The sequence below is a fragment of the Camarhynchus parvulus genome, chromosome 1 (genome assembly GCF_901933205.1).
Source record: "Camarhynchus parvulus chromosome 1, STF_HiC, whole genome shotgun sequence".
Lineage (NCBI taxonomy): Eukaryota > Metazoa > Chordata > Aves > Passeriformes > Thraupidae > Camarhynchus > Camarhynchus parvulus.
Window position 1 is genome coordinate 114275102 of NC_044571.1, and position 26602 is coordinate 114301703.

The window sequence follows — 26602 nt, forward strand, 5'->3', positions numbered from 1 at the left end:
GGGAGGAACAGAGCAGAATTCCCATCCCCACCACAGCAGCAGCTCCATAGCTACACTCCTGAGCTCTTGCTGACCCAGGATGTGTAATCTCCTTCTGCTGGAGCATATTTGATACAAATGCTAATCCTCCTGATTTGCAATTCACTGCTGCCATCTGATCCTGCAAATCTTCTGCAGACATCAGAGCAGGCAAACAGAGAGCTGAACACCAGACAGAACTGCTCAGGCTGCGCTGCCAATTACCAGCAATTAAGAGGGCACTCAAAAAAATCCTCATCAGCCCCTGAACCACCTTGGAACTCGGAGCTGGAATCACTGCCAAGCTTCCTGTGCCTCTCCAGCCTTCTGCACCCCACTGTGTGAGCCCAAGCCTGGGCAATGTGTGCCATGGGTGACTGATTCCAGCCAGGCCACGGCCCCACCACGGCTCCAGCAGAGGACAGCCCGTGCTGGGGAGGAAGCTTCCAAGGAGCTTTGCTCCACAGGTGCCCAAATGGAGGAACAGGATCTCCCCAGAGCTGCAGAAGAGCCCTGCAGCTCCAGATCTGTCACTTGCACATGAAAATGCCAGCTGTGAGCTTTGTGACAGTCTGACAGCCTGGATATGGTGCACTATGGAATCCCAGACTTTGGTTTGGAAGGGACCTTAAAAACCATCCAGTTCCATGTCCTGCCATGGACAGGGACACCTTCCACTGTCCCAGGCTGCTCCAAGCCCCATCCAGGCTGGCCTTGGACACTTCCAGGGATCCAGGAACAGCCACAGCTTCTGTGCCAGGGCCTCCCCACCCTCACAGACAGGAATTCCTTCCCAAGATCTAATCTAAATTCATTCTCGTTCAGTTTAAAAGCATTCCACCTTGTCCTATCCCCTGTGCTGAATTCTTCTGCTGCTGCCCATTTATAAAATATTGTGACAATCCTGAAAATCCTGAGATCAATAGGAAAGCCATGTAAATCGAAGGAAGCTCCCTGAGGAATGCAGGGGGACCAGATTAGAAACTTAGAGGGGGAAATTACAGAGGCAGAGGGAATGCAAAAGCAGCAAGTGCATCTCTGAGTCCAAAACCAGGAACAGAGGCTGAGTCATGGCTGCTATATTTGGTATAAATCCAGATAAATCATTCCTAAAATAGGTTAACAAAATACTAAGAAGCAGAAAAGGGAAATTCCATCTTGAATATAGAGTGAAAAGCTCCATCTCAGAGAGTTTAACGTGGTAAGGAAAGCCCTGGGGTCACCAGCATCCAAAGGGAATGAAATACTGGTGTAGCTGAAGAGGATCTTTGTTAGACATAATCCTGCAATTACAAAAGAGCCCCATAAAAATACAACTCCATTTCCCATCTTGTAATCCAGTCCTTAACACTTGCTTTCACCAGCAAAGAAAAAGCATCCTGTTCTGTTGGGCTTTTTAAGGCTGTGCAGTGTTTGCTCAAAGAACAAAGTAGGGCTTCAGATGAGCAGCAGGAACTCCGGGGTTTACTTTCCCAGGGGTGATGAGAACAGTGAGTATGTGCAGCCCTGGAAAGGTTTGGGAACTCTCAACATTCCCAAAAAAAAAGAGGCTCACAGCTGCTCCAGCAGCTTCTGCCCACGAGACCTCGGATCATTTCCTGCAAAGCTCAAACACCCTTGGCTGGGTGTTCACACATCCTGCTTTGTATCCTACACAGCCTGGGCAAATCACTCAATTAAGTGGCTGTTAATTATGGCTGCACATCGCCTCTTTCTCAGCATCAGCCTTGGGGCAATCACACATCTCACCCTGCTCTGTAACCTGATGTCTGTGCCCACATCCCATGTCCCAGGAGAGGGCTGAAGCTGTGCTGCAGCTGGGGTGCGTTTGGCTCCCTCCTGACCAGGATTTTGGGGTGACTGGGTTAATGAGGTGACCTGCTGGTCCATATCCCACATATCCTACATGTTCCTGACATGAGCTGGAGACTTCATATGGGTCTGTGTATCTCCTGACAGAGCCATCACCAATCAATCCAAAGACATCAGCAAACAGAGGTTTCAAATTAATCCAAAGCTGCTCCACAGAATTAAACTTGTCCAGATTTCTAAATTATTCCATGACTCATTTATTGGGTCCATATCCATACTCCTTTATTGCATAGGAAAACCGATGCAATATATCAGGAATATGGATCTCTGTGAAGCACAAGCACTGGTTTAACTGGAAGCTACAGACCTGAAGGTGACATTATACATGAAGTCCCAGGTCTGCTTGAGAGGAAGTCAGGAGAGATGCACTGAACAGGCCCTTCGAGCATCTAAAAACTTCTTCTCTCTTCAGCAGGGAGGCTGAGGAAAGCCTTCCAGCCAGGGAATCCAGGGAATGCCACTGCCTGTGCCTTGGCAGCTCCCCTGCTCTCACCATCAGCAACTGCTGGGTCTTGCTCTGCTCCCTCAGCTGCAAACAGCCTGAAGATGAATCACTGTGGATCCCTGAACTTGCAGAACAAGGCATCATTTTTCCAGCTCCAGTCTTCCATAACTTTTGGCTGGCTGGATCAGCAGCACCATGCCAAGAGCAGCTATTTCACCCAAAGATGCTACGAACACATTGCCAGGTTTAGAACAACAAGAAGACAAGGAAAGATACAGAATCCCAGACTTTGGGTTGGGAGGGCCTTAGACTTCATCCAGTGCCACCCCTGCCATGGCAGGGACACCTTCCACTATCTCAGGTTGCTCCAAACCCCATCCAACCTGGCCTGGAAAAATTCCAGGCATTCAGGGACAGCCACAGCTGCTCTGGGCACCCTGTGCCAGGGCCTGCCCACCCTCACAGGGAACAATTTGTTCCCAGTATCTGGTCAGAATCCACACTCTATCTGGGTAAGTGTGATTTACTTACCTTTTCACACCTCTGTCAATAATCAGTGCAAATTCACAGCTAAGCAAGTCAAAAGTTCTTGTTCACAGCATTGGAACCACATTAAAAATATCCATAAACTTCAAGCAAAACTCAAAGGAAATTACAGAGATCTGCCTTGAAAAATAAAGAAATTTGGCTATCCCTAAATGAGAGGAAGAGGTCACAGAGCTGCTGCAGGGCTGGAACCAGGCTGGGAGAGCTCAGGGTGCTCACCTGGAGAGGAGAAGGCTCCAGGGAGAACTCAGAGCCCTTGCAGGGCCTGGAGGGGCTCCAGGAGAGCTGCAGAGGGACTGGGGACAAGGGATGGAGGGACAGGACACAGGGAATGGCTCCCACTGCCAGAGGGCAGGGCTGGATGGGATATTGAGCCATGGAGTCTGAACCCACACCGAGAGGCTCAGAACAGCCCCTCAACACTTGGCCCCTCTGGCTCCCAGCTTTCCTTGGATCCATGGAGCTGTCTGGGCTCAATGAGCAATCAGAGTATGAGAAAACAGATGGCTCTATTAACTTCTTGCAAAGTGTCATCTTGAGACAAGCCAGGTCATGTCACAACTAAATGGCTCCAGAGTAACTGCTTTCAGGAGCCTTGGAATAAAGGGATGAAATTTTTCAGGCAGCAGAGTCTAAGTGGTCAATCAGATTGCACCAATTCAGCTTCCATCAGATTTTGTAATTTACAGCAGAGTTGACCATTCCTCACCATCAGGATCACAGAATCATCCCCAGATTTGGGTTGGAAGGGATCTTTTCAAGGTATTTAATAATTGCAGAAAAGATGCACGTTGGGTAAAGTATTTATATGCTGTGTGTGTCTACTTCCCTGTTCATTTTTTATTCAAAATCCCAAAGTTTTTCCACATATTGGCCTTTGGGACCACTAGACTGTTGCACTGCTCCTGAGCTAATCCAGACAAACTTTTAGCAACTCTGAGGGCAGGAACTCCAGTGTACAATTAATCCAGTGGTGCCACAATGAATTCTCATTCTCTTCACAGTGATCTTGGTTCAGAGCAGCAAAACAAGACCAGAACATACTCAATCAGCCAATTGCACCACTTAGGAGTTCTCTGGCCCAGAAATCAGCTACAATTTGAGAAGGGGCTCGTGGCTGTCATGGCTTTGTTGGAATTCACTCTGCCTGGCCCCTCAGATTTCTACATCATATCCAAGGCACCCTGGACAGGGTGAAGTTTCTTTGTGCTTCACTGAGGAGCCAGTCTGGGACAGCTGCAAGAGCTCCCCTATTCCAGAAGTGCTCCAGTGCTTTGAGCAGCATAAACAGCTGATGTTTCCTGGGATGAGATCAGTTGGGATGACCAGTAAACACTGTCCCTTTTAACTGCTGCCAACATGTGTTTCAATGTCCCCTTCTGAATCAAGCAGCACAACCTGAACTTCCAGCAACACAAAACACATGGGGGAATTTTCCGCTGGATTTTATGTCCAGCACTGGCCACGTCACACAAAGGAGCAGAAAAACAGACAGCACTGCCCAAATCCATCCTTCATTCACTCATCCATAGAAGGGCACCGTGAACTCACAGCTCATTTCAAAGCCAGAGCTGCTCTTTAGCATTCAGATGAGAATCTGGCAAACACCCCTTTTTCCAAAGCATGGATTCTACTTTTCCACTGCAGGCTCATCACAAATAGGGCCAGCTGGGGGAGAGGAAATTCAATTTTTTTTCTGAAAGACAGGACCTCCATTCTATCCAAATTAATGTTCAAAATACAGTTTTAGGCTGGAGTCTGCAGTTTAGTGATCCCACCTCAGAGAATGTTCCTTCCCAACCTGTCACCACCAGCTGAGTTCTGGCAGCTCATTTAATGCAGAACTAGAAGAAAATTGGATTCTTTAACCTGAATTTAATATTCATAATTAGGTTTTAACTCTAAAACCAGTTAAATATGAAAACCAATTTTAAAATGTAATTCCAAGAACATATTTACTTATGGCTTTTGAGCTATTCCAAGGCCAGAGTTGGCTGGGTACCTATACCAGGAGCATATCCTATAGGGTATTTACAAAGAAATTCCAAGGGATTTCTAGTTATTAAAGAAAGACCATCTGTCCTGACAACTCCCTTTTCAAAGGCTTCCTGAAACACAGGTGAAAGAGCTGGGAATTATTGTGGCACAGGGATTTAGCACTGGTAGAGTTACAAAAGGCATCCCAACATCCTGGGGTTCAGCATCCAACTGGCACCAAGAGGCTTTGCCAGCCCCAAATAAAAACAACAATACAGCAGCACCCCCATCAGTGGCACAGTGTCTTCCTCAGTTATTCTCACCACAGGCACCCCAAAAAAGAGGAATTTTCAGGCTAAGTCAGAACACACAGTTGAGCAGCTTAAGGCACTTCATATTCTCAGGTTTTTTCCCCAACTTCCCGCAGATTTCTCTCATTTTGCCCTTCCCAGCCAAGAACAGCACATGGAAATCTGCTCCACATCCCTGTGAGATAATGATCTAATACAAGTGGAAAGTATTTCCTTATACCAGGAGAAAACAGCCATCAACAAGACAAAGAGGTGGAATTGCTCGTTCCTAAGTGTTTCCGGATGAGTAGGAAAAGGAAAAAAAATATATTCTGGCTCTCCCTGGAACACACCAGAAAGATTCCACTTCTCCTACATCTCAGAATCAAACTGCCACCAAAAGCCCCACATGGTGTTCCTAACTTGGGAATACTGTACATTCCCTGTTTTATTTTGGGATTTCTGATGTGTTTTTCCAATAGCAAGAGCTGTGTTTACCGTGAGGACTCGGAGGGCTGAGCATGCCGTCAGTCATCCGGAAATTCTGCAAACAAACAGCTCTTCAGCTCTTCCCAGCCAAGAATAAAATCTTATTTGGGACAGGGAAAAAGCCAGTGTTCTCTAAAGTGAGTAGGGTGACATAGAAATTTGCATCTGTTCACAGGAGGATTCAAAATATGGCTCATTTCATGTAAGAAGAGTCCAAAGGTGGGGAAATTAAAGGCAACAGATCTGCCTGTGGTCTGCTTGAGGAATGTGAGAGAACCTCCAAAAAACGGGAGAGCAGGAGAGCAGGGAGGAGGATGCTCAGTGAAAAACAAGGTCATGGGAAGCAAATGAGTCAAAATCCAAACCAAGAAGAGCTTAAAGAAAACTACAGAACACCTTAAACAAGCTAGAAAGTAAAAAATAGCACATACAGATCTGCTCCGTGTTTATTCCAAGTATGGAAATATTGGGGATTTCCAGAGAACTCCATGAGGGAAGAGAAAGCAAATATATGCTGAAGTTAATAAAATCAAATATTGTTTACTTGAAAAGTCAGGGGAAACTCAGCTTGCCCTGTCCATGATATGTTTGAAAATCCTTTATCACATTCAAATCTCTCACTGTGTAACAGCACAAGACTTGTCCTTATCTTTAACAAGTGTCCTAAGGATTATCATGGAATTAGCCAATGTCTCCTCTCCCATGAAGCAAAGTGGCTGGAATGCTGCAGTGCCCTCACTCAGATAAACAGACACAGCATGGGAAGCAAAATAACTCAGCCCAAATCCTTCAATTGTGGCTAAAGAGTCCAGGACTGGGGAAGAAACCACCTCAAAAAGCTTACAAAAGCCCCAGTGAGACACTATTAAAAAATTAAAGTTATAGGACAATAGGAAAAGGGAATGTTATGGATTAGGGAGTAGTTAAGCAATAGGAAACAGCCTGCATTAAACATGGGATTTTCAGACTTCCAAAAGGGTGACAGCAAGGTGCTCCCAGAGCCTTTACAGGGACCAGCAGTGGAAACTGGGAAAGAGACAGAAGAGACAAAGCAATGTTTGCGGAGATTAAATTATTCATAATAGCCATAATTAAGTTGGGAGATTCAGAGAGCCCTGAGAGAAGTGCAGAGAGTGAAACCATCTGCTGAGACATGCAAGGTAACGTGTGTGTGCTGAATAAAACAATAAATCCTGCTCCTATTGCAGTGGCTGATGCTTTAGAAAGATCCCCTAGAGGCAATTTTTGGCTATCCAAAAATCACTTATAATGGAGCTTCTGAAATGCTTGATTGAATGCTGTAATATTTCTATCCACGCAGCGAAAATGAAATTGCCAAATTATAAAAAAATGCATTAAATGCTGCATTTCTTTTTTTTTAATTCCAGTGCCTAAAGAAGCTCCAGGAGAGCTGGAGAGGGACATGGGACAAGGGATGGAGGGACAGGACCAGGGGGAATGGCTTCCACTGCCAGAGGGCAGGGATGGGCTGGATATTGGGAATTGGGAATTGTTCCCTGGCAGGTTCCCAGAGCAGCTGTGGCTGTCCCCAGATCCCTGGCAGTGCCCAAGGCCAGGCTGGACAGGGATTGAAGCAGCCTGGGACAGTGGAAGGTGTCCCTGGCAGAAGTTCTGCCTCCTGTCCAGGTGGAACTTCCTGGGCTTCAGTTCCTGCCCTTTCCTCTGGTGCCATTGCTGGGCCCCATGGAGCAGATGTGGGCCACCCTTTTCCAGATGCATCTTCACATTTTCACTCGCTCTGCTTTAAATTCATCAGTCTGCAAAAACATTCAAGAGCCAGTAAAACTCATTTGTGTCTGTTCTGAGGCTGACCCTCATTCGGGAGCCACAGCAGAGCAACACAAAAATGAGATCATAAACCTGGCATTTGGGTTTTCTTTTTTTAAACCACACCTATTTCACAGGTGGGACTGGAAAAGGATAAAGAAAATGGCACAAAAGATGACAATGCTGAGGAGAACTGAAGGTTCAGCTCTGTGTGTGGCCTTCTGAGGGAAAAGCAGGATCAAAGGAGCAGACAAGAGGAGGAACTCTATAAAAACACACACACAGGGGAAGGCAGAGCCACAGGGAATCCTGCAATGCTCTCCCTGCGCTGGCAGCAAGCCCTGGAGCAGGGGGACGAGAACAAGGACAATGTAAGTGTAAGGATGGTTTTCTCCTCTCATTTTACCGACAGATACTCCTACTACAACTGACAATTTAGTTAAATTATCAGGAGAAGAGTGATGATCTTACACTGCCCACTCTGCTCACACTATTGCCCAGCCCTGTGCCTCAGTGAGGTGTTGAAGGCAGCACGTTACAACAATTTCTCTAAGCAGAATTTGACTGATAACCTCCCATGTCCAAGGAATTATGGCTTTTTTTTTTAAATCAACACTAGCACCACTTAATTCCTACATGGCATTCAGCTGGGATCCTGCAGACACAAAACCTTCATAAAACAAAAAGCTTTCTTTTTCCCCAAGGAATTATTTTAAGGTTGTGATTTTTTTTCCTTGTAAAGCAAGTTGTCCTTTTGTTTGAGGAAAAAGAACACACGTTTCCTCTTGTGTAGAAGATATTCTGATTGCATTACAGAGATCCTGCTGATGCACTTGCAGTGCCAAATAACCCTCAGGAAAATGAATTTTTCAAACAATAAAATATATGGATTAACAGTTTAGAACACCCACACCCACTCTGTAATCCCCAGGGCTAAACCCAACAAATTCCTCAGCTAGTTAGTGAGCCCACATGCAGGAATGCAGTGCCAGGGATGCCACAGTGTGCAGTCAGGATGTGTTTGACCAGCTCAGGGGCTCTGACAACAATGCAGTGCCTTGGCAGAGCGCCGTGAATTCCACGGAAGGCTCTGCAGCCAGGCTGGAGCTGCACGTGACAAATGGAGCCACGATTCCCAACGGAACTGCAGGGAGATGCTCGGGCAGGCCAGGAGCACCCTGGGGATGGGAAGCTGCCATTCCTGCACTCTGGCAGCCGGGGGAAGGCAGCCTGAGGGTGTACTGTGACATTCTGGGGTCATTGTTCCACCCCAAGAAGAGCAGAAATGGAGGGGAGCAGGAATGGTGAATGAACTGCTGTGGTCTTCCCATACAGCACAGCTACACCCAATTACTGGCCCCAGCCTGCAAACTCTCTGCCTGTAATCCTTTCTAAACTAACAGGAGAATTGGCTTCTCATTCCAAAATCCCACTTTATTTCAACATTAAATGCAAAATGTTTAGGGGCTGCAGCCCGAGTCCACCAGGGGAACCAAAACTATCAGCTTGTAAATCCCTATCCAAGCTTTAATGAACTGGCAAAATAATCCTTGAGCAGTACCTGGGACCAACAGCAAACCCCTTTACTGGTAACTTCTGATGAATAATCAGCAAACCCCTTTACTGGTAACTTGTTATGAATAATCAGCTCGTTTCCAGACACTTTTACTGAAAAAACACCTTTCAAACCCAACCTACCCAAAGACAGGCAACAGCAGCTCCACAAATGTAGAGTGCTGCTTATTTCCATAGAATCCCACAGTGGTTTGAGTTGAAATGAGCCTTAAAGCCCATCTCATTCCCATCCCCTTCCATGCACAGGGATACCTTCCACTAGACCAGGCTGAACTCAGAGAAGAGCCTAGAGAAGAAGCAAGGAACTTCATTTTTAGGTGACCTCACAAGTAATTAATTATCCCCCAGCTGCCACAGCCCTCAGCCCAAGACACCTTCCATGGATGAATGACTTTTAGGGAGAGAATCCTGGACAGAAATCCTGCTGATAAGGCCTCACATAAATATAGAACAAACTGAAAGTGCAGTTACTGACTTCCAGCCCCGTTCTGCTTTTTGAACTTTGCAATCTTGACATTAAAGATGTCTTATTTTTAACTTGAAATGACACACTCAGCTGTATAGAACACACAAAACACAACGATTCTCCTTGTTCCCAGCTGTGACAGGCAGAAAGACTGACAGACAGGCACAAGGAGCACACTGAAGTGCCAAGGAATTTTCAGGCACAGTGTCCTGACAGGAGGGGGCAGCTGGGGGAGTCAGGCTCTGCTCCCAGGGAAAATTTCCTCCCCCAGAAGGGTTGTAAGGAACTCCAAAAATGAGAAAGAACTTAGGGCAGAAAGAATTTGTGAATTTTGCCCGCTATTAGCTTGTCTTCACTTTTCCCAATTTTTTTGTACCTAACCTCTCCATTACACAACCAGACACATCCAAGGCTAAACAGGATCCTAATGATGTCCCATTAGCTAAACCTCCCAGCAGAACACTTCCAAAGGAAGAAGAGGTCAAAGCCTGCCATCACTAGAAGGAAAATTTCAAAGGACCAGGAAACCAGTTGAACTGTTACTTTTCCTACTCCAAATCTGTGGATTGTAAGGACCCACCCCCCCATGGAAAAGCTGCAAAATGTTGACCCAAAGAAAGACATTAAACAACCATAAAAGAAATATAAAAGTTTAAGAACAGCTGCTGTGTGATATCTCCTGGCTGGATACAGCATAAATATGGGGGAAAAGGCAATTTTAAATGCTTGGTCTGTACAGCAGCAAGAACTCACTCATGCTGTTTTACTGACTCTGCTCCAAAGGGGCACAGACCACCTACTCCCAAATTGGACACATCCATCCCAAATTGTATGGGGGATTTCACCCACTGAGCAATGGCAGATTAGGAGGCTTTGAGGACAATTGTGTGGGATGAAAAGGAGAGAGGGGGAACCGTCAGCCTTGAATGAGCACATGGAACACCAATGTCTAGACAGTGCTGACACCTTTGTCTTTGGGAAGAGGGATTAGGGAAGCAATCTGGCTGTGCTGTCCCTTGTTTGATATGAAACCAGAAGACACTTTGGGCTAAAGGCCTGGCCCTGCTCCAAAAACCACTTTATTAAGAAGGAGCTGAAGAAAAGGAGGTCTGTAAGAGTGAGAGTGAGGTTTCTGCCCGGCAGTCACAGCAATTAAACGAGATGCCTTGATGAGGAGGAAAAAAACATCTGAATAAAAGCCAACGCCTCAAAAGAACAGGAGAAAGTAATTTGAAGAGTAGGTCAAGCCTCCTGAGGGGATTACCTTTCCAGTTTGAGACTTAATGCTGCAGACATGCTTGGAAAAGCTGACCAGTGAGATCCTGCTGATCCCACGGATCACCCTGCAACGTCTGGATGCTCCAGCACAAGTCAAGTGTTAAAAGGGAATGTGGAAAATGTGAGTTAGGATCAAAACTGGCAGAACTAGAAGGTTCCTTTTCTTCCTTCCACCCTCCCTTCCTTCCTCACTGTGAGATTGCTGGGTTAAAATGTGTCTCATCAAACCCCAGATCACATAAGAAACTTGAAAGATCCACTTCAAAGAGCTACTTCGGCAAACAAAGCATTTAAGTCAATTTAATGCTTCTCATAGTGCAAAGAACCACTTCCTTCAATGGGAAAGGAAAACAAATAATGGAGAGACAAAGCTGGGAACATTTGTGGGAGCTGGGAATAACCAAACCCAGGCTGTGGCTGTGAAGAGACGGGGAGCTCCCACTTCCCTGCCCGTTCCAGTGCTTCCAACATGATGGACTTCTCTCCAAGGATGTGCTGACTGAGAGGGAAAAACTACACAGCAGCTCAAAGGCTTTCACTCTTACCCAAAACCCCATCTGCTAAACATGGCAGACACTGGAAACTCACTGCCCCAGGGACTTGGATGTGTTCAGGGAAGGGAATACAGCTCTTAAATACCTCTTTGCCTCTAAAGACATTTGTCATTTCAGATCTGTGCTGCTGTTAGGAACCAGTTTTTTGCTAAAAATGCATTTTAAAGGCAGTTCCCATCTCCCTGAATATCCAGAGGATATTTCCAGTTCAATACTCCAAAGTCCTACAGTACCACCATCATTTCTCCAGGCGTGCAGGAAGAAAGAAGGGAGAAGGAACCTTCTAGTTCTGCCAGGAAATTAAGGCAGAGCTGGAGGATCCAACTGCTGGCTCCTTAAGGACAAGTTGGGATGGAAGCCCAGTCCAACCTTCTTTTTATGGAGCAGTTAATGTGATAATATCTAAGAGAGAAGGAAACTTTATACAGACAGAGGGAAATCTTAATTCTCAAACAGACCAGAGGCAATTACCAAAATTATAGCAATGGAATTGTTTTTTTGCAGTCAAGCATAATTATGGAAAGTCTATTGGAAAGAAAGCTTAGGCTATGATTTGCATTTCAATTAATTTTCAAACTTTTGAGGGGAGAATTGATGGCCAGAATTGAGAAGTACAGGAACTACCAGACACTGAAATACACTCATCAATATAATACAGGATTTCCAAGGATACAAGTCAGACAATGTTCCAGCGTTTAGAGCTTTTTGGTTTTTTTCCAATTAGCCTGAAGAAAATGGATAAAGATGTAGATGGAAAGAGAAAACCACCAGTGCTACCACCTGGCTCTGCTGGGTGGTGCAGCAGGAGGGGAGGCAATGGGAAGAAACTGGAATGAAGGAAGTTCCTCCTGAAGGAGAGGAAGAACTTTCCTGTGAGGTGACCTTGCACTGGAACAGGCTGCCCAGAGGCGTGTGGAGTCTCCTTCCCTGGGGACAGTCAAAACCCACAATCCCAAGGATGGTGGACACAATCCTGGGTTACCTGCTCCTGGGGAGCCTCCTTGAGCAGTGAGGTTGGTTTAGATGACCTCTGTGTCCCTTCCAAGCCCAGCCATTCTGGGATTCTGGGATTCACATGCAGATGAAGCACTGCACAATGGGCAGATCTAAAGCTCCTGAGAATATTTTCCTTCCTGAGGTTTACCAACAGTGCCCAGGGCTCACAGCAAACCCTCAGGATATCGTTCCTGCCAATCTAACAATCCCAAATTATCACTTCCACATGTCAAAAAGGAACATTTCTGTATTAAACTATCTGCAAAGTTCTGCCCAATTGCCTTACAACTTTATTGATTATAATTGGCTCTTCCTCCTTCAGCCCAAGAATTTCACACAAAATTCCAATTATACACTCCAGCATGAGACAGCCAGAGATACAGACCCTCTAACAAGCTTAGGCAAAAATCAAAGGGCTAAATCAAAAACTGGCTCACACCAAGTCTATTCTTTGTGCAGTCAACCAAGACTAATTAATGCTTTTAATGGCAGTTTACCCCTTTTGGCGCCATAAATCAGAGCAGGCAGCTTTTCTGAATTAACAAAAGAATCTGTGAAAGGTGTAGCTCATTAAGCACACTCCCAAATTCAAATGCACTTAATCAGAACCAGGTACATTGAGCAGGACTGCAGTCCAGGAGCAGAGTAATCTGCAGGCTGTACACAGGGAACATTCATTCATCAACACAAACAAGGCTGGCACGCTGGGAAGAGGGGCTGAATTATACATCTGAGAGAAAGGCCCCTGCTTCCAGCACGGCTTTTGTGAGGGCAGGAATGTGGAGAACACTGCAGGAAGGCGCTGTGGAAAGGTGGGGGGGACAGGGAGGGTGTTTCCCACAAGCTCACCTCAGCCACAGAGCCCTTGAACAGAGCACACCGCTGCTGCTGAGCTGCTGGAGCAGAGCCAGACAAGGCACCAAGGGGATCAGAGGGATGGAGCAGCTCTGCTGGGAGAACTGGGAGTGTTCAGCCTGGAAAAGAGAAGCTTTGGGGTGACCTAATGGTGATCTTCCAGGACCTGAAGGGAGACACTTTACTAACTGACAGAGAGCTTTAGACTGATCTGAGGAAGAAATCCTTCCCTGAGAAGCTGTGGCTGCCCCATCCCTGGGAGTATTCCAGGCCAGGTTGGTGCAACCTGGGATAGTGGAAGGTGTCCTGGTGGCACTGGATGGGTTTTAAGGTCCATTCCAACCCAAAACATTTGGGGATTTTATGATGTACCTAAATATGCTGGAATAGGTCACATAGGGGAACTTCCTCCTTGTATAAAGTGGTGAATTTATAAAGATTAATGACCCAGCATTTCATCCTAGGTAACACTCTTGCAAATACTTTTCTGAGTCAGATCCACTCCTCTAAAAAATCCCCTTTTAAAACGTTTTTGCCACAGTTTCTTCCCACTATCCCATCCATCCCTGCCCTCTGGCAGTGGGAGCCATTCCCTGTGTCCTGTCCCTCCATCCCTTGTCCCCAGTCCCTCTGCAGCTCTCCTGGAGCCCCTTCAGGCCCTGCAAGGGCTCTGAGCTCTCCCTGGAGCTTCTCCTCTCCAGGTGAGCCCCCCCAGCTCTCCCAGCCTGGCTCCAGCCCTGGGGCAGCTCCGGGGCCTCCTCTGGGCTCTCTCCAGCAGCTCCAGGTGCTGCTGATGTTGGGGGCCCCAGAGCTGGATGTAGCACACAACTTGGCTTGACAGAAATCATTTTCCATGTCACATGTTCTCTGAAAGGAATTTTGTTCTCCAAAACAGAGCTGGCAATGCAGGAAAACTTCAGATCTGTGAACAAAAGGATCAGCTCCTGCTCTAAAAAAATTCACTAAATGATGTTCCCAACAGCATCTAAGTGTCCAAGAGCTGCTGGCAAAATGCTCCACTTCAGCTCTGGATTCAGTGCATTCCCAGGCCAGTGAAGACCCCACCAAACTGGCAGAAATGCTCAGGAGACTTAAAGTCCAGAAATTTTCCACATGAGTTCAGAAAGGTTGAAGAGCAGAAGTATAAAGTCCAGGCCCAGTTCCAAATTTCACTCACACACACTGGATAAAAACCAGCCTAATGTAAAAGCACATTTAAAAATATTTACATCAAACCAAACCATTACAGAGATAAGAGAGGTATTTATAGAAACACATGGATTTTACAGACACACCGTGTTTAACTATTTAATTGCTGGAATTTCAATTAGGATTGGGGGAGTGGGGTATTTCCCAAGCAGGAAGCAACCTAAGTAAGCTAAGACATGGAGCACCCACACATTCAAGTTTAACTCAATTTCCTCCACCTTTTGATTTCTGAATGAACACTGAGTCTAACAGGGAGGGGTTCAACCCAAGATAAAGTCACCCAAAGTAAATATTTGCTGGAGATCCCCAGCAGGACAATCACAGCCTGGAAAGCAACCTCGATCTGCTTGGTCAGCCAAATCTCCACAGGCTCCATCAATTCTACTCCTGAGCTTCAAATTTCTTAATCTGGACCTGGATTGGACCAGGAGGCCTTGGAGCAGGAGCTTTCTTAAGCAAAGCCAACACTCCACATATTCCCACTTGAAACACAATCTGGTTCTCTGGAATTCCCACCCATCACTTCCAGTCTTACTTTGTGTCCCTTCTCCCATCTCACCACCCACCAAACCCACCCTTGGCTTTGCCTCTCCCCTTCCACAGCTCTGGAGCTTTGCTTCTCAGATCCCAAAAAAGCTGCACAGCCCAAACTGGGGAAACCATACAGAAAAAGGAGATAGGAGCAGCTTCAAAGTCCTCTTTAAAAAAACAAATCCTTTTTTCTAGCATGAAGAGGGGAAAAGGGGAAGCAGGAGATGGACAGGGGATCATTGCTGTTGCCTCAAACAAGGAAATCTTTTCTGAAATCCTTGGCATTTTCTGTCCCATCCCACCTAAGCAGGGGTAGCAGGAGAGGAAGAAATAGCCAGATTTTGTCTGTATCTATAAAGGAGGCATTGATTTAGGGCAGCTTTTCCCGAAGCAGGGCTGGAGTGCTAAATTATTGTGAGGATAAGGGTCAGACCATGCCCAAAGGTTTGATCCCAACGCAGTGCAGCAGACCCAAGAGCAGCTGACATTTAAAGTTCATGTCATTAAGTCAGCAGCAAAACATATAAAATGGAAAAAACCACAGAGTCAAGCCTGGTTTTTCCATATTCCTGCACAAGAACAGCTGGATGGGGTCAGACAGACACTTCAGCCATCCCTGTGTCTTCTCTGCCCAACAGGGAAGTGTGAATCCCTAAGGGAAAATTGAAGGGCAGGCACACAGGGACATTTTCCCAGCATACTTTCCAGAGGGATTTCCTGGGGAGATATGTTCCTGTTTCACAGCTCCTGTAGATCATGTTCTCCCACTGTTATAACATATTAAATTCTCTTACACATATATATTTAAAAAATACATATATATATAAAAATATATGTACATGCTCAAAAGGCTTGACCTGCTCGGGTCTCATCACGCTGGGCTCTATAAACCAAAATAAGGAGTTAAGACAGAAACTGCTCCAATCAAATGCCACTGCAAAATTTCTATTTGAAAACATGGTTTCCAGCTTTGTTCTCCCAAGGAATAGAAGCTATTAGAAAACAATTTGCCTGTCTCCAGGCAAATGACAGAAGTTTATATCAGGAATGGTGTCTGTGCCAACCCAGGGATTTTGACCCAGCTAATGAACACAAGTTTCCTTTTTAATATAGAACAAAAATGTATTACTTACTAGGAAGATATTAAGACCAATAAACGCTAAAAAAAGAACCCCTCTCATAATTCCTTATAGGAGCAGCACGTAAGTACTGTGTGTTTTACTCAGGCTGCTGAAGACCTGATGTTTATTAACTTTCTAAATCAACACAATAAAATACACCAGGCACAGAGTGCTGCTGGAGCTTCAGCTTATGCATTTCTCATTTCTTGACCCAGAAATCACTCCTCATTTGAAAATGTAAAGTGCTTCTGTAGCGAAGTGAAAGAAGAGTATCAAACAGCAACAGCTGCAATCTCCACAGCATCCAAGGCTCTCCTGCCTGGAGGGAGCAGGGAAAGGGTTTTGGGAGGAGCAGCTAAAACTGAAGGGCACAAGGACAGGAAGAATTGGTACCTCTTGGATACGAGCTTCCTTGGGATGGAGATAATCCGGAGAGGAGTGTGCCTGGGCTGGGAGTCTTCACAGCATTCCAGAGCTCTGCAGCAGCAAGAGAGAGAGACAGAGAGAGACAAACACCCGTGAGGCTCAGTGGAAAACCTGCTGGAAGAAAACACAGCTCTTCCCAGCTCCGAGTGGTCTTCACCTCCACTGGAGCAGAAGGAGAAATGGGACATGTAAGAAATGCAGGCAAAAAAAGGAGGAGCGCTGGAGCCGCAGGGTACGAGGAGAGGGAAGGGACAGCAGAGCTGGCAATAAGACCAAGGCCTTCCCAGCTTCCCAGAGGGAGAAAACAAAGTCCAAGCTTTCATTTAAATACTTGTTTACCAGCTATTTGTCAGGATTTGGGACTAAACAGGTTTTAGCCTGAGTTTTACATGTTACTCCTACATCCTCCCTTCCCAGCTGACACAAAAGCTCCGAGAACTGAAAATGAAATCCCTCAAAATGAAGTGCAGCACCCAAAAAAAGCTCTCGAGGCACTCCACATGCTTTATGCATTATAGGGAGGAACAGAAACCCTACTGTTCCCAAAGCAGGACCAGCTCCTCGGAGCAGTTGTTTATTTTAATCAACCCAGTACCGAAAGGTTTACATTAAATATTTTTTCATGGTTTCTAACCACTGATCCTGTATTAGTTTACATTCACTCAAAAAACACTCTGGGAGAGAAAGCAGGAGGCAGAAAACATTGAATCCAGTAAAACAACTGAGGTTTTTTTCGGGAGTGCTGGTACATCCCACTTTTCTCTGTAGAATTACACCACCAGACCCTTCCAGTCAGCTAATGAAACAGCGTGAATTTGGAACTGAACAGAAAACAGTAAAATCTTCATTTTTACTGAATCTTTCTCTTTCCTGCCTCCTGCAGGAAGCCACCACCTGCCATCAGAGATGGCATCCTTGGAAAGAACTCAAAACCCATCCTGCTGATGCTCCAATAGCCCAATAATCCCAACCCTGGTGCCAGCAGGAGCATGAGCACACTCAGGAAAACGGGTCAGGAACATCTCCACCTGTTGCTTCCATGGGTGCTTGACTTCAGTATTTCTAACATTATAAGAAGCATATTCATTGCTTGGGATTTAATTCTGGTTGCAGGCTTTTTGACTTGTTTTTATGGCCCTTCAATTCAGAGATAGAGCCCTAAAATATCTTCAGGAGAGAGAGGAAAGCGCAAGTGAATTTCAGCAGAGACAAGGACTTGACAAATCTCATCCCATCAAGCTCTGCAGTGGCAAATTAGTCTTTCTCAGAGCACATTCTGTACTCAAAGTAGCCTCAGTACTTCAGGAGGTACCAAATATAACACAGCCCCATTTTAACTTCCTTCCAGGAATACACACACTCATTTATTAAGAAGACGTGGGCTGCAGCTCCACTTCCAACAGCTTCAGTAACATTTTGTAAAATTAAACAAATTACTCCTTTTGTGGCAAGTAAGAAGCTGAAAATAAGTGTTCAAGCAAATGGGGGAGAAAACCACCTCCCTCACATCTTCCTCCCCCCTTGGATTTCGGGGAAAGCAAGCCTTGCCTGCTGCACCAGGCTCAGCATCAAGCACAGGATCACCAACCACTCCTTTGCTGCTTTCACACCTCAATCCCCACACCTTTGTCATTATTACTTCATTTCAGAGCTGCTCTGATACCTCAGTTTGCTCCAAGTCCCTATTTTGGGACATTTTCACATCCTCATATGAAAAAACCAAGGAAGTCCATAGCTCTTGCTGACAAGCACTAAAGGTGAGCGTGCAATGGTGCTGAACATCCAGAGGGTTTCCAGGATTTGGCAGGAGGACAGCATTGCCACAACCTTTAATGCTGAGGGATTCTCCAAGCATTCCCCCTTTTGTTCAGCTTTGGCTGCTACAGAGAGGGAGAAGAACAGTCCCCACCTCTCATTAACCTTGGTGCTGCATCTTTCTTTAGCTGCAACCGCTTCAATACCTGCTTGCATTGTGCTGCCACTCAGCAGATTAACGCTTTTTTGGAAATTTTTTTTTGGCTCCTTTTCTGTCTTCTCCTGACCAGAAGTCAAAATGATCCAGTTTAGAGGGAGTGGATGCTGCTGCTGCTGCAGAGAGAAGCTGTGAAAAGCTGCAGAGAAGGAGCTCTCCAGCTGCCAGCACACATCCCTGCCCTCTGCCAGTGCTCAAAACCCAGCAGGGAACAGGCAGGACTGACCAAATTTGGATGTATTTGCAGAAAAACAATCAGTCCCAATCAGTGTCTTTGAGTGGAAGTGCAAAGACATTCATTAAAGAAGGAGAAAAACCAAATGAATTTGTGAGAAGGTAAGCCTTTGGAAAATCTAGGGAAATAGCACAGTGCTGAGAGGTCCTGTTGGCACAACCTGGTTCATCAAGAGCGTGATCTGGGATTTAGTCAGGGAAAACTTCAAGAACACTGAAAAAACAGCCCTGCCTGCCTGTGGGGCAACCTGTGCCAGGGCCTCCCTACCCTAAAAGCCAAGAATTCCCTCCCAATATCCCATCTAACCCTGCCCTCTGGCAGTGGGACACCACTCCCTGTGTCCTGGCACTACAAGCTCCCATGAAAAGTCCCTCTCCATCCTTCTTATCAAGTTAAGCAAAGACACCAAGGCAGGTTCCTACTGCCCAAAATTCCCCCTTCCATTCCCACTTTCTTCTTGCTATGAAAGAGATTAAATCCCTTCATATTTCCTAAGATTAGTGTAGCTATGAAGAAGGGAAGCTCATTCCCTAATATCTTCATCAACTCCATGTGCTATTTCAAGCAGCAAAACAAGATTTTTAATTCTATCCTCCCTCCTCTGTCCCAAATTTAGTTTTCTTCTTTTGTTTTTAGTAGCTACACTTCCATGGTGATCTTATTACAGTTATTCTTTTAATCCATTATTTTCCTTCTTTCCACAAAACTGGACTCGAGTGATGGGAGCTGGGTAGATGGATTATAAAAAAGATTGAGTTAATTAGGATGTGGTGATTAAAACACCTGCTTTGGTAGATTGCAGAGGGTTCTGATAAAATAGTGGTAGCATAAAAATACACTCCAGAACTGCTTATCAAATGAAGATAAAAACATTCAGCAAATGTCTGACATTCTGCAGGGTTAAATCCTATTCCATAACATTTTGGGATTAGCCCTCTGAGTAACCAAACCCCACAAAATGGAAAAGGGAAAACTTCCCCAAAAGTCAACGTTCGCTTTCTTTACTGCCCGTTTTCAACAATTTTCCCAAACTTTTTCTAGAATTGACTCTAGAATAATTATTTTCACTTGTGCAAGTTATATATTATAAGGCACCTCAGGGTTTCTAAGTCACAAATGACTTTGTAATGAAAAGAAAACAATTTCAGTATCTAAGATTATTGTTAATTGAAGGAAATATTGACTGTGCTACTGACAGCAGTCAACCTCCAGAAAGTGCAACATTAAAAATTATATGCAGCCATTGTCTTAGAAATAAAAATAAACCTTTCAGTGAGAGCAGCCTCAGTGTGGCCTTTCCTCTATTTAAAAATAAATCAAGCAAAATAAAATAAAATAAAATAAATTAAATGAAATCAAAGCAAAACACTCCAACACAAGCCTTCCCTGCATTACGAAAGAGGGATTAATGAGATTCTATTTGGACACTGGGAAAAGCCCTGGCAGGTTCATTGTGAAGGTTAGTTAATTCAGACACCTCTACTCACACAGGGAATGGAATTAAAGAAACAGAATTTAAAGGCAATAGTGTTAAGCCATGAGCAAGGAGACACCACAGAAAGGATACCAGAGACATTTGTCATGGAGCCTAATGCACTTAGGACCCAAATTCTGGATGAATAGGGCAAAATGTTAATGAATGTATACAAATTATCCAGAATGGAACCGAATTCCATTCTGCTCAGGGCACATAAAAAAAAAATAAAATTAAAGATCCACCTGGAGCAACTGGAAGCGAAAACATCTGTGCAAATATCTAGCAGGAAATAAAGGCATGGAAAGAAATCATTTTGGAAGGCAGAGAACATTGCAGGAAACCACAGGGTCGTTCCTGGCTGGAAGCACCTTCCTGTCTTTCCTTAAAAACTGGCAGTTGCCTTGGAGCCATCAGGAGTGGCCCAGAGCTGTACAGAGACCTGGATGAGGGAAAGGATCCAGTTAAAAATAACCTGGGTTTGCTGTTCCCTGATCTGGTTCACCAGCTGGCCCTGGGAGAGCTGGACCAGCAGAGCCAGGGAGCCCAGCACTGGGAACAGGCACAGGAGGAGGGAGGCTCCCAGGGACAGCTTCACCCTGGAGTCAGGAAATACAGGACACAGCCAGATCTGACATGGAGCAAGAGGGGCAGCACCAGCAGGAATTCACCCCTGGATTCCCCAAACACTGATGATGCTCAGGAGGGAAAGGCTCCCAGGGCTGCCTCCAGCTCCTGAGCTCCCTCCTGCCAAAGACCCATCTCCAGCACTCAGCAGGTGGAAGAAGAACTGGAATTGTTGGGAATCACCAGCAATGGCTTTGGCCAGTCAGGAGGGGAAGGAGTTTTTAAGGAAGAGGGTGAAAAGGGCCTGTGGTTCAGCAGCACCTTGCACACATCCACCATGGGAAAACATCTCTCCAGGAAAACTCCATGGAACAACACAAAATGACTCAACATTTCCAGGTGTGCAATGAGCTTCTAAAATTAGATGGTTCTTGAAACTCTAGAGTATTAAATATCCCAGGATCCTCCTTCATTTTCTACATGCAGGATCAAAGTGAGAACTCAAGAGGCAAGAAAAGTGAGGAAAGCATTAAACTGGCAAAGTTGGGCATTGTCCTTTCCCCAGAAACATCCTGTTGGCTCAGCCCCCAAGAAAGCCAAGTGACACACATCAGGATTCTGAATGTCACCCTTGACCACACCTCCCTTTGACATCACTTCCACTGTATCCTTAGAATAACTTTCCCACTTGGAGGATGCCAGCAGAAGGCCAGAAGGGCAGAGCGAGCTTAGGAAAAGCAGCAAATCCCATCCGCATTTTTACTTACTCACAGTTACTGATTAAAAAAAAAAAAAAAGTCTAATCCCTTGGAAAACTGGAGAGGTTGCTTCTGGAGCCAAAGAGCAGGAAAAGGACAACTGCTACTGAAATATCAGCACTGGGCTCCCTGCTCCTGTCAAGCCCTGGATTTCAGGTGCTGGGAGTCGATGCAGCAGCAGGATGGGTGGGTTCAAGATATTTAAGTCAGACACTCTAATCTGAACTCCTACCAGCAGATAAGAGAGACTTACACAGAGTGAGAGCTGGTTTGCTTTTATATTTAGCTCTATTTAAAAGAGACTCATTTCTCTAAGGCCAGTCTTTCAAACATGCCAGTTTGCCAAGAAATATCGCTCTGCACCACATCTGCCAAAGTTTGTAATCCAGAAAAATACACACTGAAGATAAATGCCCTCATTCTTGATTTTCACTTCTTTGTGTTTAGAAAAGGAAAGAGCAGTAAATTCTAGTCTGGTTGAATAATCTACTTCAATTTACATGGGCTATCTTTTGGGAAGGGCTTTTCTTCAATCTCCAAACTCAGAATAACTGGAATATCAGAATCATTCAGCTCAAGACATTGCTGAGAAGCAGAGCTTGGGGAGACAGATCCTACTGCTAATAGAGCACAGAAAATAAGCACAGAGAGCCCCTTCCAGTACCTAAAGGGGCTCCTTGGAGCCTTCTCCTCTCCAGGTGAGCACCCCCAGATTTCCCAGCCTGGCTGCAGCTCTGGTGCCTCTTCTGGACTCTCTCCAGCAGCTCCAGGGGCTGCTGCTGTGTCCCCAGGGCTGGGGCAGCTCTGCAGGTGGGGTCTCACCTGAGCTCAGGGGCAGAGTCCTCTCTCTCAACCTGAATTCCAGGTTAAGAACAGCCCTTGATCCCTTCTGGATGTTTTTCCACTGCAGCCGCACAAGGCAGCGTTGAAATCTTCTCTCCACCGTCCTCAATGGAAACATGACAACAAAATCAATTTGGAGATTGTTGTATTGACAGAGACACTTCCTGCTGGAGTTATTTCCATCTGAAAAAACCAACTGAGCCACACTGATGAAAACATTGTTTAAACTGTGATTCTGCAAGGAAACCTTGGAGCTCTAGAAAATTCAGCCATTCCAGTTCTTATGTGTGTCTTGGGAAAAGGAGTCCTGGTCAAAAAAGGGCTTCACAAAACTGACTGGTCTTTTTCTGTTTATCCATAAAGTTTCTCAAAGCAACAATTGACTATTTATCAGGTGTTTTGCCTTCCATCATAGCCAAAGCACACACATTCTGCCATACCTGAGCAGCATCCCTGCGCTGAACCACACTTCATTAAGTAATTAATTGAGTGATTCAGACAGATTAGGCAGCAGTAAAAATTATTTTAAGGTGAGTAACTGCCCTTCCATAGAGGTGTTCCCAAAGTTCCCCACAATCTTTCAAGGCCTTTAATTACTTTCAATACCAAACTCACTTAAGAGCTTAAAAGCAATTAAAAATGAGTTAAGTCAACATTTCTTTCACTGGGGTTTATTAAGTACTTGTCTGAAGCAGTCCCAATCTCTCCTTCCTCTAAAAGTCATTGGCAATTTCCGTCACTGTAGACTTAATTTTTGTTCACTTAATTCCCTAGGCCACACAGGGACAGGTATTACAGTGCTGGTGTAAAACTCACCAAAATTTAGAGTAATATTCCCCAGTTTTTAAAGAAATCATAGGGCGGAGCCCCCCAACACTCAACTCCTTCACCTTCCTGAACACTGCACATGGATTATAAAAATTCCTGATAATATTAGAGCAAAATAACAGGCTTTCCTCCAGCTTTTGCAAAGGACTTTAATCATTTCCTGTTCCAATCCCAGCACGGACCTTGCCTAAGGCACATTAATCCCTACCCCACACATTTCGTTGCTGCAGTTGGGTCAGGTCACTGAGCAGACCAGAAATGGACCCTTATTAATTATTTAGTCACTGCAGAGTGTGGATTTCCTCATTTCCAGCACTGCCATTTCCCAAGGTTCTGGTGTGTCCTGGTGCTCCTGAACTTTCCCACTGGCTCCAACAAATCCACCTTCTCATTCCAACACTTTTCTGTGCCAACATCTCCCTGATGTTGTCCTCCTCCATCCTACCCCAGACCTACATATGCCACATGCTCCTCTATTTTATTTCCTAGTGCTATTTGAAAACTACTTTTACTTGCCGAAAAAAACCCCAGACTTAGCTCCAAAGAATTCCTAAAAGTGTATCTTTTTCCATTCTGCTTTGTACAACAGGCAGTGCTTCAACTCTCATATTATTCAACAAGGGGAAATGCCCTCCCACTGCCAGAGAGCAGGATCAATGGGATATTGGGAACAATTTCTTCCCTGTGAGGGTGGGCAGGCCCAGGCACAGGTTCCCAGAGCAGCTGTGGCTGCCCCTGGATCCCTGGCAGTGCCCAAGGCCAGGCCAGAGGAACCTGGGACAGTGGAAGGTGTCCCTACCCATGGCAGGGGATTGGAACTGGAGCTTTAAGGTCCCTTCCAACCCAAGCCATTCCATGATTCCATGAACTTTTCATTGTTTTAGCTTCTTCCATGAAAATTTCAGCTTCCCTAGCAAAGGGCCATGTCAGATTTAGTGCAGAATGCACATCAAAATTAAGTAACACATGACAGATCCTCGTTTGCCTCTCCACTGGCTACAGTGAGAAATATTCCACAGCAAAGGGTAGCACCTGAGCTTGTCTTCAAGCAGCCTTGCTGTACCTTTCCTCTGAGAACCATGGAATCCTTCAGGCTGGAAAAGACAGCCAAGATCATCAAGCACAACCTTGAAAAGCTAGAAAAGCCCAAGAAGCACCAATTCCTCTTCAAACAGCCCTGAAAATGTACTGGAGGAACCACAAGAAAGAATGGTAGCAGTGCCCCTGTTGCAGACATAAGAAATAAACCAAATTATACAGACCACAGTCCAATCTCACAAAGATATTTAGGAGCTCAACTCCCCCTGAACCAACAAAGTTAAATTCCTAAATTCCTCTGCAGATCTGGGCACCAGAGAAGCACAGTTCTTTCAGCTGGCTATTTCACATTTAGTGTTTGTTGTGTGTTCTGATGACATCCAAATGCTCCAAAACCTCCAAACATGCCACAGCCACCAAACCTTTGCTTCTACAATTCTTGTGTTGCTACTATTTCCACAGGAATTCCAGTCCAGGCTGTTCTGGTAGGGGTGACAGGTTCAGCCATTTTATGCTTTCAGCAATCAGAACACAGCTCCATTTTCTTTCATGCACTGCAATCAGAGTTTTGCCCTTAGTTTGGCAGCTTTTTATACCATGCAATAACAATTAACTCCCTTTGGCATAATTTATATGAATCATTGATTTAATACAGATAGCAAGGAAAAAGAAAAGACCTATTAAGTCATCTAAATGACCCAAGCAGCACTGCTGGATTGTTCTCAGCAGCACATTTGCTGTGCTTGTTTGAAATGTGCTTGCACAGCACAAGTACAAAAACTGTCTGCAGAGCAGACATGTTTCACTAACAGATGCTCTAAGTCAACATAGCTTGGAAATCTTCAGTTTATAACTAAATGTTGTACTGCACTTTCACTCCTCCAAACAGGCTTTAATGTTTCTTGAGGGGGTGAGAAGGGGATATTTGTGTTTCAGTAGAAAATACTTCCCTGAGAATTTCCAAGTTGGATCTAAGGCTTGCATGTCCAAAGTAGGACCTGCAATATCCTGGGACCATCTCTTGAGAGGATTTGGATGCACTGCAAGAGGATGTCCAGTTCTAGGCATGTAAATAATACAGCAGACAGGCAATGTATTTTCAGGATGGGTTTTGGAGCATTTGTTTGTTTGTTTGTTTTTTAATCTCTAGAAGAAAACAAGGTGGGACTTCCCTGGTGGAATTCCAAGAGCCAAACTCCTGGCAGATGTGTTTTCTAATCTAAAGCCTTCTAATGGGGATTCCCATGTTTCCTCAGGCAATAGCTCAGTTTTGGGGGTTTTTCCTGTCTCACCACAAGCTTGCCTTCCAATTCATCCGTGGGTTTACAAATAGTGCATGCTACCCCACCTACCAAATCCTTGAGAGAAAGAGTTTAGAAGTGTTGGTCTCACTGTGAACCCCTTGGGGTGGGATTCAGGGTGGGATCCTTGGGGTTGTCCTGAGCATGGCCAGGATTTGGACAAAATGATCCTTGTGGGTCCCTTCCAGCTCAGGATATTCTGTGATTCCATGATTATACCCTGTAATAAACAGCCCTCTGGGAACATCAAACCACTGACCTTTTACTCATCCATCTCACAGCACAGCACTCCTTAGGATGTGGAAAACCTTCCTAAACCTAAGGGAATGACATCCACCCTCAAAGCTGCTCAGCTCCCTACTGAGAGCAATCAAGGAACTACCAGGAGTACTGTGGCAGGAGGAGAGATGTTTGTAATTAAGCACCTCTGCACAAATGCAAATTAAATGTGCCCCGTGCTGTATTTGAGTTTAGCAGAGCCTGACTCTGCTTTTGCTGGCACAGCTTGGAAAGCTGTGACCCAAGGGGAGGGAGCAGAGGTTTGTGCAAGGAGTGCTAAAACAAAGCTAAGCAGAATCATTTCACAGGCCACTCCAGAAGCTCCCCTCTGTGTGCTTCCCTGACCCACTAAAAGCCTTCTGCAATAAACAGCCAAACACACAGATGTCCAGGCCCCTCCTGCAGAAACCATTTGCACTGTAAACAGGACATAAAGTGGGGGGGGGAAGCAGTGCTGGGAATGGGCAAGAATTACAAGTCCTAAATTTCACTGTGTACCTCACAGTGCAGTCACTGTTCCTCCACAGAAAGGTTCCTGAGTGGAGATCTGTGATTTGGCAGGACCTTGAGAACCACTGTGGGAAGAGAGACCCAAAACCAGAAAAGTGGCTAAAAACAAGTGGGACATTAGAACAACAGCAAAGACCAAGGGAATAATCAGGAAAATTCTGTCAGGAATGATACTGAAGAAGGATCACTGTCGTGAGAGCTGAGATCACCAGATGACTGCCAAGACAAGGAGTTACTGGGAATAAATCACCTCAGAGCAACATAATCAATGTCTGTCTCTTCTCACAACAGTGACAACATGGTCCCTGTGCCACCTTGGCAACCTACAAGGCTTTAGAACAAATTCCAGATAACACTGACT

General features: G+C 45.3%; 1 protein-coding gene across 5 annotated transcripts in view; it reads right to left on the minus strand.

Annotated features, from left to right (window-relative positions):
* Window positions 1-26602, minus strand: part of FAM168A (family with sequence similarity 168 member A) — a 123753-nt gene that overhangs the window by 69148 nt on the left and 28003 nt on the right. For 2 of the 5 annotated variants that reach the window (XM_030962887.1, XM_030962895.1), the window contains one exon: window positions 16404-16487. The exons of 1 other annotated variant lie outside the window; for it this stretch is intronic. The gene's annotated coding sequence lies outside the window, so the exon portion shown is untranslated. Of the gene's footprint in view, window positions 1-16403; window positions 16571-16775; window positions 16910-26602 lie in introns of those variants that run through there. 2 more of the 5 variants (XM_030962879.1, XM_030962871.1) reach the window with 2 other exon arrangements.